Source organism: Pristiophorus japonicus, chromosome 10 (assembly GCF_044704955.1).
Source record: "Pristiophorus japonicus isolate sPriJap1 chromosome 10, sPriJap1.hap1, whole genome shotgun sequence".
In the NCBI taxonomy this organism is placed as follows: Eukaryota; Metazoa; Chordata; class Chondrichthyes; family Pristiophoridae; genus Pristiophorus; species Pristiophorus japonicus.
Window position 1 is genome coordinate 31,177,976 of NC_091986.1, and position 10,294 is coordinate 31,188,269.

General features: G+C 49.2%; 1 non-coding gene across 1 annotated transcript; it reads left to right on the forward strand.

The window, feature by feature from the left end:
* The first annotated feature begins 9,733 nt into the window (after positions 1–9,733).
* trnal-uaa (transfer RNA leucine (anticodon UAA)) lies at positions 9,734–9,816 on the forward strand. Its single transcript has one exon. It is a non-coding gene; the product is annotated as a tRNA-Leu (tRNA).
* Positions 9,817–10,294: the final 478 nt, after the last annotated feature.

The window sequence follows — 10,294 nt, forward strand, 5'->3', positions numbered from 1 at the left end:
ATCCTCACGGCCAGGCATCGATTTTATACGCACTGCCGCCCCGAGGGCCAGGAAATCGTGAAGTACACTGCCGACCTCAGGAGGCTGACAGGACCGTGTGAATTCGGTGCATCCCTCGCCGATGCGTTGCGGGACGTCTTCGTAATTGGCATCGATCATGAAGCCCTTCTTCACAGGCTACTGTCTGCCGAAACCACCGTCACTCTGCAGAAGGCCATCAGCATCAGCCAGGCGTTCATGACCTCAAGCTGCAGCTCCAAGCAGATGATGACTCACTCTCAGGACTGAAACCTGGCAAGTACTGTAAATAGAATGGTGCCTTTCACAGGCAGAACTGTTGAACGTGAATCTGCCCCGGGCAGAGCGTACAGGCCCCCGAGTCCTTTAACTCAGAGTCCGCCGAGGGGTGCAAACGTAAGTTGAGTAGCACCATGCTGGCATTGCGGAGGTAATCACAGGGCTCATCAGTGTCGGTTCAGAGACTATGTGTGCAAAGGTTGCAGCACAAAGGGCCACCTCCAGCAAATGTGCAAAAGAACTGTGACTCACCATGTGGAAGAGGAGTCAGCAGATGGCTGTGAATCTAGCGTGGATTACAAGGAGATGGCTAGAGAGGCAGCTTAGTCCGCAGACAAAGTGTATGGAGTATATACCTGCACCACAGATTGTCCTCCAGTGATAATGGAAGTTGAGATAAATGGCGTTCCAGTTTTCATGAAAGTGGACACGGGGGGCGAGCCAGTCAGTAATGAGCCAGGAAGCCTTTGAGAGGCTATGGAACGATCAAGCTGAATGACCCAACCTGGTGCCGGTTCAGGCAAAGCTGCACACCTACACCAAGGAACTGAAATCAGTTGTTGGTAATGCAGATGTAAGTGTATCCCATGATGGCACAATGCACAATTTACCATTGTGGATTGTTTCAGCTGATGGACCAATGCTACTTGGAAGAAAATGGATGAGGAAGATTCATTGGAACTGGGAAGACTTCATCCCTCCAGTAATCCACGTCCTCCGTGCTCAGAGGCAGAGCAAGCCCCCACCTTCAGTTGGACCAGGCAACGGAGAGCAGATCCGCGCAGCCCCCAAGGCACAGACCGCTCATCATGACTGCGTGGCGATGATCCGGCTGAGGTGACCTGAATGCACCTTCTCGGTTTCAGTGGCAGGACTCCTGGGGAGGAAGATTGGATCCAAGGGCACCTTCCCAGCTTTAGTGGCAGAGTGCCCTGGGAAAGAAGATCGCGGCAGTCGACACCATAGATAGGGAAAAGATGGCGTCCAAACCACGAGGTGCAGCGCTAATGGAGCAACGACACGTGGTTCCACACACGGAAGATGATTGGAGTAAAAGTGATAAGGCTATTTTAAAGGAGGCCAGCAACCTGACATTTTTGAATGAACTGCTTGAAATTGGTAACCAATGTAAAAGTCCAGCTGTAACGAGCAAAATGTTGTTGAGCGACGTCGGGTGCAAGTGCAATCAGCCAATGTTGCGGGCGAACACCTAACGGTCGTATACAGGTCCAGCGGGCTATCCAATGTTGTAGCCTGCATCCCCAGGACCAGAACGATGTATCATAAAGTGTCCCCACAGCTGACAGACGTAGACAGGCCGCAGAGATCTCCGGAGAGCAGAGGCACTGGTAGCGATACCCTGCCTCAGATCGGTTTACCATTGCAGGCACCCGATGGCATGGACTGCCACAGGCCAGAAACAGTAAGCTGCGCCTATGCTCGCAGTCGGCTCCCGTCGCCCACCACCCAGGTGGAAAAGGCGCAGCCCACAAACCCACTCGCCACCACGGCAATGCCCAAGAGCGAAGGATCACCCGCAACAGCTCCTCCAAACGGGACCTGGACCAGCCAGAGTCCCAAACTAGAGAGTGCTCACAACAGTGCCCTCAAGGAAAGCGAGTCAGCAGTCCCCTGCGAACTGCTAGACAAGACAAGGCAGCCCCACCATCGCTTAGACGAAACGCTTACTCGCTCAGACCGTTTCCCAGGGAGCAGCAGCGACACTGTGCAAATGAAAAGGACAGGGAGGTCACAGACACATCAGCTTTCTTTGGACCTGCCCGACACTAGGAGTAACGTCAAGAGCCCTGAGCTCCGGCAACTCGAGCAAAATGAGCTCACCTCGCCCACAGACCCACTAGCATGGGGCGCTGCGCCGCTAGCAGACGACCCGGATCTCATCCGGCCATGCTGGAACTAGACTGTCCTTGTGTGCCTGTACTGATATACCTGTACTGATCATGTAAATATACCACACAAAAAGAAATGCAACTGTAATCCACCCAACAAATGTACCAAGACGTAAATGTAAAACCCATGTGACGGGCTATTAACATGATCTCTGTGTGGGGTGGAGAATGGAGTCATCATGGACTCACAACCGGGAACCACGGGGACCTCCACTGGCAACAAATCTCAATACCAACCCACCCAAGCTAGAAGCGATCCTCCAATGGTCAACCAGGAAGAGCAAAGCCCAGGTCACCGTCAATATACGAGTCAATTTGCATTAAAGACTTGGGGGGAAGTGATGTCATGTATGTAGACCATGTATACTAACTGTATAGGCATATAAGGTGTGCCACCAGAGGACACTGCGGTGGGAGACCCGAGGGTCATCTGCATAGGTGTGCAGGGCCCAATATAAAAGGCTGCCCACCATGCTTGTGTCTCACTCTGGAATTACAATAAATGGGACTAAGATCACAACAGCTCATTTACAATACTAGACCTCGTGGAATCATTCATAAGAATATTAAAGACATAACAGGTTTATTAGCAAAGGTTTAACAATCATACTACACATTGCCAGTTCATCCACCAGGCTCACAGCCACATGCCCTATTGTGGATCCCCGGAACCCAACTGGCTGGGGTTTTATTGAGTCTTGTGAGCATCATGTGACTGGCTAAGGCACTCACAACTCAACAGCTCTAAAAGCCTGTGAGCATACTTAAAGGTGCAGACATTACACATGTGATAGAGAGAGGTACGAGAGATCATGCTACAAAGGAATAATTGTAAAAGACTCACAGAAGCCAAATTCGTGGCTGTCTACTGGAAAGTGCAAAATGCCTTCTCTCCCCCTCTCTGTCCAGTGACACTGAGTACGATTGTTGCACCTAACATTTCACTGACTGTCTTATTATGCAACTGATAATCACACACCATCGCACGCTAAATAAAAACAGTAAAACTGCAGAATCGCACATGCTGTATAATGCTGAAACAGCATGAGACATGCGTATGAATCCTTGATTACTGCAAAAAAAGTGTGATTTCTGCAGTTGGATTTAAAAAATACCATTTTAGTTTTAGACTGGCACAGCTTGTTGTGATGTACAGTGCACCTGTCAGTTCCCTACTATTGGTTGGGCTAATTATGCGGGTCATCACAGAACTGGCCAATCACAAAGCACCACTCACAAGTGGCATGGAGAGATGGCCTCACGTTGCTTTGTTCCCCGTGCAGATTGGCTACTCTGCAGGGACCAGTGGAGTGTGCGGCTGATATCGACAACTAGCCATCAGCTCTAAAAGGATCGCCGCTTCAGCTTCCGATGAGCTGCATGTTGCTCATTTTCATCATCATCATCATCATTATAGGTAGTCCCTCGGAATTGAGGAAGACTTGCTTCCACTGCAAAAGTGAGTTCTCAGGTGACTGTATACTCCAATACAGGAATTACAGTCTCTGTCACAGGTGGGACAGACAGTCGTTGAGGGAAAGGATGGGTGGGACTAGTTTGCCGCACTCTCCTTCCGCTGCCTGCGCTTGCATTCTGCACGCTCTCGGCGACGAGACTCGAGGTGCTCAGCGCCCTCCCAGATTTTATGAGTTTGGTGATAACAGTTCCGACTGGCAGCAACCAGTGCCAGGAGTAGGACTGCTCCTTTTGAAGGATGCTGCCCTGGAGGGGTTGCCCACTTTGGAGCTGGGGAACAACCTGTTATCAGGTGTACAGATCAAAATGCTGGGTGGAAGTGGCTAAGCAAACTCCACAGTGACACTCCAACATCTATAAATCAGGTCAGCAGGTGTGCAAAAGATATTTTGGATTTATGAAAATTGCCAAGGTAAGATTACCCACACTTTCCTATGTTTAGTATATAGCCTTATGTTAAATGCCAACAAAAAATCATTCTTTATCGGCGCTACTTCACGGAGATGGCATGCAAAGCACTCAGGCAAACTTTCAGCTGGTTGACACATGTTTTTGAATGCCTATGTTGCTGCAGGGCCCACTTTATTGCCAGCACAGAAAAATGCTTCTAATGGCATAAATCTTGCAACTTAAGACCATCAAACATGATGCCAAGATAAGTTGCTTACACACTGCATGTTCATGGACGCACACAGGTTGGCAACAGATTGGGCACTTGGGTGACACGGTCTCTGCTCTTCCAAATTCTAGCATATAAATGTTTCATACCAGCTAATAGATGGGAACAATTGTGGACCAGCGAGCTCACCTTGCAGCTGTGGTCTCTTGACTCCCTATGAGGAAATAGCTCTCCAAATCCTGGGGCTGGAAGCCATTGAGGGAGTTAGGGAGATTGAAGTCAGAAGCCTTGCCCAAATTCAGCACTTTTTCATCCTTTGGTTTATATTCTTACTCTCGCTACTCACTGACACGCGGGCTAATACTCCAGTGCAGCAGCATATCAAAATACCTTGCCATGTAATCTCTGTTTGAAAGGATGGCTTACTGCCAACATTCTAATGTGTCTTCTTCTGAACCTGTAGCTATTCAAGAGGAGCAACCCTAGAGGTCAACGTCTGTCGCGTCCCCTGACCCTCACAACGCCCTGTCTCATTCACTCCAACAGTACATAGCACCAGCGCAGATACATCCATCCTGGGGTGGGGATGTTGGAGAGGTGCGGAGGGGGGGGGGGAAAGGTTCATTTAATGAGTTGCAGGAGCGCGGAATAGGTAAGTCACAGAACTCGAGTGAGGAGGAGCAAGTGTAATGGCAATAGCAGAGCAAGACCCTGCTGAGTGAAGGATCAGGTGGGATCTTCTTTCATGGGTTGGGACCTCACAGCGTTGCTCACAAATAAAACCTCACATATCAGCATATAGATTTCATACAGCTATTTGTGTAATAGAATGCTCTATCTAGTGGACTACTGTGGTAATGCAACTGCTGATGTATAATAATAAAAGGGTCATGTGACCAGATCACCTGACAAGTTTTCGGTACATAGCACCAGCGCAGATACATCCATCCTGGGGTGGGGATGTTGGAGAGGTGCGGGGGGGGGGGGGGCGCGGGGGGGGGGCGGGGAAAGGTTCATTTAATGAGTTGCGTGCTTCAGTGATGTCGTTAATAATATATCACATTGGTGACGAGGATGGGATAATCGGATTCCCTAGCTGAAATTTTTGTTTGTGGATGTTTCCGCCAACCAACAGAATGACTTTTAGAGATTCTGGGGCCGCAATTCAGTACAGCCAGAAAGCTGGTGGTCTTGAGGCCTTTTTTCCCCGATTAGCGCTGCAAAGTTTGCGACGGCCATTGGATCCAAATTCAGCTCTTTGACCACAAAAAAGTGTTCCGGTCTTATTAGCCCTTCAAACCTGAAAGGTTGCCGTCTTAATTGGGGCATTATTCCCCAAATTCACCCTTAAGGTGATGTCACAGTTGCCATTGCAGCACAGGTGTGAGGGAACAAGTGTAGTGGTGCTGCTTTGGAGAGGATGGCTGCAGCTCTGCAAGAGTCGACGGAGCGTCTAAGTGCTGTCATATCTGTTGGCTTTCAGACTGTGGCTGCTCGCATGCAGTCTCAGCTGGATGCCCCCCCCCCCCCCCCCGAGACCTCAGTGTTGCTTTTGCATCTGGGTCCGCCACGGGCCACGGGGGACCTACCAGTGTGGCGCTTCCAGTGTGGCTCGCTCAGATGGGTGGTGGTGGTATTGTGCCACCCCCGGGGAGTTTTTCAGGCTCCTCGGGCCAGGATATTGGGTGATGCGCTCCCTGCAGCTTGCAGCATTCCTGGCCCCAGACCTGTCACTCCGCCAGTGCCTCCACGCATGGCCTCGCCCGAGCCAAGTCAGACTGACCCCTCCCAGGATGGTGTTGACCAGTCTCCAGCCGGACCTTCCAGGCCCAAAGCTGCTAAAGGGCTTCCTAGAAGAACATCTGCAGTTTCCACACAGGGAACACAGCAGCCTTCCCAGACCCATGAGGCAGCCACCAGGGAGACACTGAGGTGAAGTCACAGATTAGGCACACGTAAGATCATCATAGGCAGTCCCTCGAGGTCGGGTATGACATGCTTCCACTCTAAAAGTGAGTTCTCAGGTGGCTGAACAGTCCATTGCAGGAGCTACAGACTCTGTCACAGGTGGAGCAGAAAGGGTGCAGTTGCGACACGCTCCTTCCGCTGTCTGTGCTTGGTTTCTGCATGCTCTCAGCGACGAGACTCGAGGTGCTCAGTGTCCTCCCAGATGCTCTTCCTCCACTTAGGGCGGTCTTGAGCCAGGGATTCTCAGGTGCCGGTGGGGATGTTGCACTTTATCAAGGAGGCTTTGAGGGTGTCCTTATAGCATTTCCTCCACCCACCTGGGGCTTGCTTGCCGTGTTGAGGCTCCAAGAAGAGTGCTTGCTTTGGGAGTCTCGTGTCAGGCATGCGACGATGGTGGCCCACCCAGCGGAGCTGATTGAGTGTGGTCAGTGCTTCGATGCTGGGGATGTTGGCCTGAGCGAGAACACATGTTGGTGCATCTATCCTGCCAATGGATTTGCAGGATCTTGCAGAGGCAGCATTGCTGGTACTTCTCCAGTGCTTTGAAGCATCTTCTGGAAATAGTCCACGTGTCTGAGCCATATAGGAGGGCAGGTATCACTACTGCCCTGTAGGCCATAAGCTTGGTGCCAGATTTGAGGTCCTGGTCTTCAAAAACTCTCTTCCTCAGGCAACCGAAGGCTGTGCTTGAACACTGAAGACGGTGTTAGACGTTGTCATCAATGTCTGCCCTTGCTGACAGTAGGCTCACGAGGTATGGAAAATGGTCCAGGTTGTCCAAGGCCTCACCGTGGATTTTGATAACTGGGGGGCAGTGCTGTGTGGCGGGGTCAGGTTGGTGGAGGACTTTTGTCTTATGGATGTTTAGTGTAAGGCCCATGCTTTCGTACGCCTCGGTGAAGGTGTTGGCGATGGCTTAGAGTTTGGCCTCCGAGTGTGCTCAGACGCAAGCGTCGTCTGCATACTGTAGTTCAATGAGAGGATGGGACGACCTTGGATCTAGCCTGGAAGCGGTGGCGGTGGAACAGATTCCCATTTGTTACCACTTGGAATGTTGAGCTAGGGTAACGTTTCCAGACTGAGCCCCATCGATTGAGATTTCAGTTGTCTCTGTGAATCTCAGGATCTCTAGTTCTCTCTCTCTCTCTCTAGCTTTTTGTTCTTTTTTCTCTTTCTCTATTCCTATTTCTCTATTTCTCTCTCTCCCAATCAAATTTTCTCATTTCCTTTCCTCACTTCGATCTCTTTCTCCTTTTTTGTTTGCGCCCTTCCCTCTCTCTCTCTCTCTCCCTCTCTCACCCTCTCTCTTTCCCTCTCCCTTTCTCTCTTACCCTCTCTCTCACCCTCTTTCTCCCTCTCACCCTCTCTTTCCAACTCCCTCTCTCCCTCCCTCACTCTCTCTCACCCTTTCTCCCTCTCTCTCTCCCTCTCTTTCTCTCTCTCTCTCTCCATCTTTCTCTCTCACCCTCTCTCTCTCACCCTCCCTCTTTCCATCTCTCCCTCTCTCCCCTTGAGTGTGGATTCTGTGCTGAACATCCTCAGGTTTGGATCTTACCTTCTTGTCTCACTCCGCTCCCACGGCTCCGAGATCTCTGCCATTCTGCATCAACGGGGGCACCGTCAGCTGAAGGGCCGGCTTTTTCACACTGAAAATGGATCCAGGGACAGAGCGGCAGTGGTGTGCACTTTCAGCGTGTCACTCCCCCCCGGCAGCCCCACACCACCATGAGATTCGGTGGTGATCCACACCGCTGCAAGACCTACCGGGCCGAATCTAAGTCGGGGTGGCCAGTTGAGCCCAAAGCGGCAGCCATTCGATTTTGATGAATGGCTGCCACAAACAGCCAGTAATGGTCCTTCCCGGGACTGTGAGTTTTGGGGCCTCTTTGTTTTGCAGCACAGTTAAAAATCTAAGGTAAATTACAAGCACACTTGCATGAACTGAAGAGCCCAGATGGCCGCACCTATGGGAATAATAAGGTGCTTGGGTGAGGTCCATCGTGACCAAGAAACTTTTGGAGAGTATGTAGAGTGCTAGAAATGATTTTCACTGCAAATAGTATCGTCGAAGTCCCCGATGATGAAAACTGTAACTGGGTGCTGTTAGAAGTAAACGGGCTATATTCCTGACTGAAGCAGGCCCCGAGGTGTATGAAATCTGAAAAATGTGCTTGTTCCTGTCAAGCTAAAGGACAGGCCATGGACGGAGATTCTAACCAAGTTAGAACAGTACTATAGTCGTGAACTACTGGAAATTGCTGAAAGTTAGCGTTTTAGAATACGAGATCAATTCATTGATGAGAGTATCAGTGAGTACATTGTAACTTTCACTGTCATTTTGGAAACTTTCAGGACCAAACATTGCGTGACCACTTTGCTTGTGGGATGAAAAATGAAGCAATCAGAAGAACATTGTTGACAACCCCTAATTTGACTTTTGATTTAGCTTGTTAAACCACGATGATGGATATGGGCGACCAAAACTCCCGAGAATTTCATGCCATTTCCAGTCATCAGACAACGAGGTGAATCGTCTGCAGGTTAAAAGTAAAAGACAGTTGAGCTCCAAGGCCTCAGCAACTGGTCAAGGTAAAGTACATTGAAGTTGTGCTCTCGGTGTCTAGGATAACACATCGCTCAAAGTTAGCCATATGTGAAGGCAGAGTGTTTCTTCTGCAAGAAGACTGGGCATCTTGCGAAGGCATGCCAACTGCAGAGTAAACAAACTTTGAAGGGTTTAAGTAGAAATCACCAGAGACTACATAGTATTGAAGAAAAGCAACAGGACAAGGAGTTTTTGGAGATCCACATCATCATGAGCACGAGAGTTTATAAAAACGATTCGTAAGAACATAAGAAATAGGAGCAGGAGTAGGCCATATGGCCCTTCAAGCCTGCTCCATCATTTAATTCGATCATGGCTGATCTGATCATGGACTCAGGTCCATTTCCCCGCCTGCTCCCCATAACCCCGTATTCCCTTATCGTTTAAGAAACTGTCTATTTCTGTCTTAAATTTATTCAATGTCCCAGCTTTCACAGCTCTCTGAGGCAACGAATTCTACAGAATTCCCTTTGAGAGAAGAAATTTCTCCTCATCTCTGTTTTAAATGGGCGGCCACTTATTCTAAGATCATGCCCCCTAGTTCTAGTCTCCTCCATCAGTGGAAACATCCTCTCTGCATCCACCTTGTCAAGCCCCCTCATAATCTTATACGTTTCGATAAGATCACCTCTCATTCTTCTGAATTCCAATGAGTAGAGGCCCAACCTACTCAACCTTTCCTCATAAGTTAACTCTGTCATCTCTGGAATCAACCTTGTGAACCTTCACTGAACTGCCTCCAAAGCAAGTATATCCTTTCGTAAATATGGAAACCAAAACTGTACGCAGTATTCCAGGTGTGGTCTCACCAATACCCTGTACAACTGTAGCAAGACTTCCCTGTTTTTATACTCCAGGACCAGGATGGCCGAGTGGTTAAGGCGTTGGGCTTAAGATCCACTGGGTTTATACCTGTGTGGGTTTGACCCCCACTCCTGGTAATTCCTTAATTAAACAGAGATTCTATGTTTCTATAGCAGGAAGGGGGTACTGAAGTTGCATGTTCAGCCATGAACTCATTGAATGGCCGTGCAGGCTAGAAGGGCCGAATGGCCTACTCCTATTTCTTATGTTCTTACGAATCGTTTTTATAAACTCTCATGCTCATGATTTTCTATTTTTCTATGTCTCTCTATGTTTACTCCATCCCCTTTGCAATAAAGGCCAAGATTCCATTGGCCTTCCTGATCACTTGCTGTACCTGCATACTATCCTTTTGTGTTTCATGCAGAAGTACCCCCAGGTCCTGCTGTACTGCAGCACTTTGCAATCTTTCTCCATTTAAATAATAACTTGCTCTTTGATTTTTTCTGCCAAAGTGCATGACCTCACACTTTCCAACATTATACTCCATCCGCCAAATTTTTGCCCACTCATTTAGCCTGTCTATGTCCTTTTGCAGATTCGCAAAGTACAGTC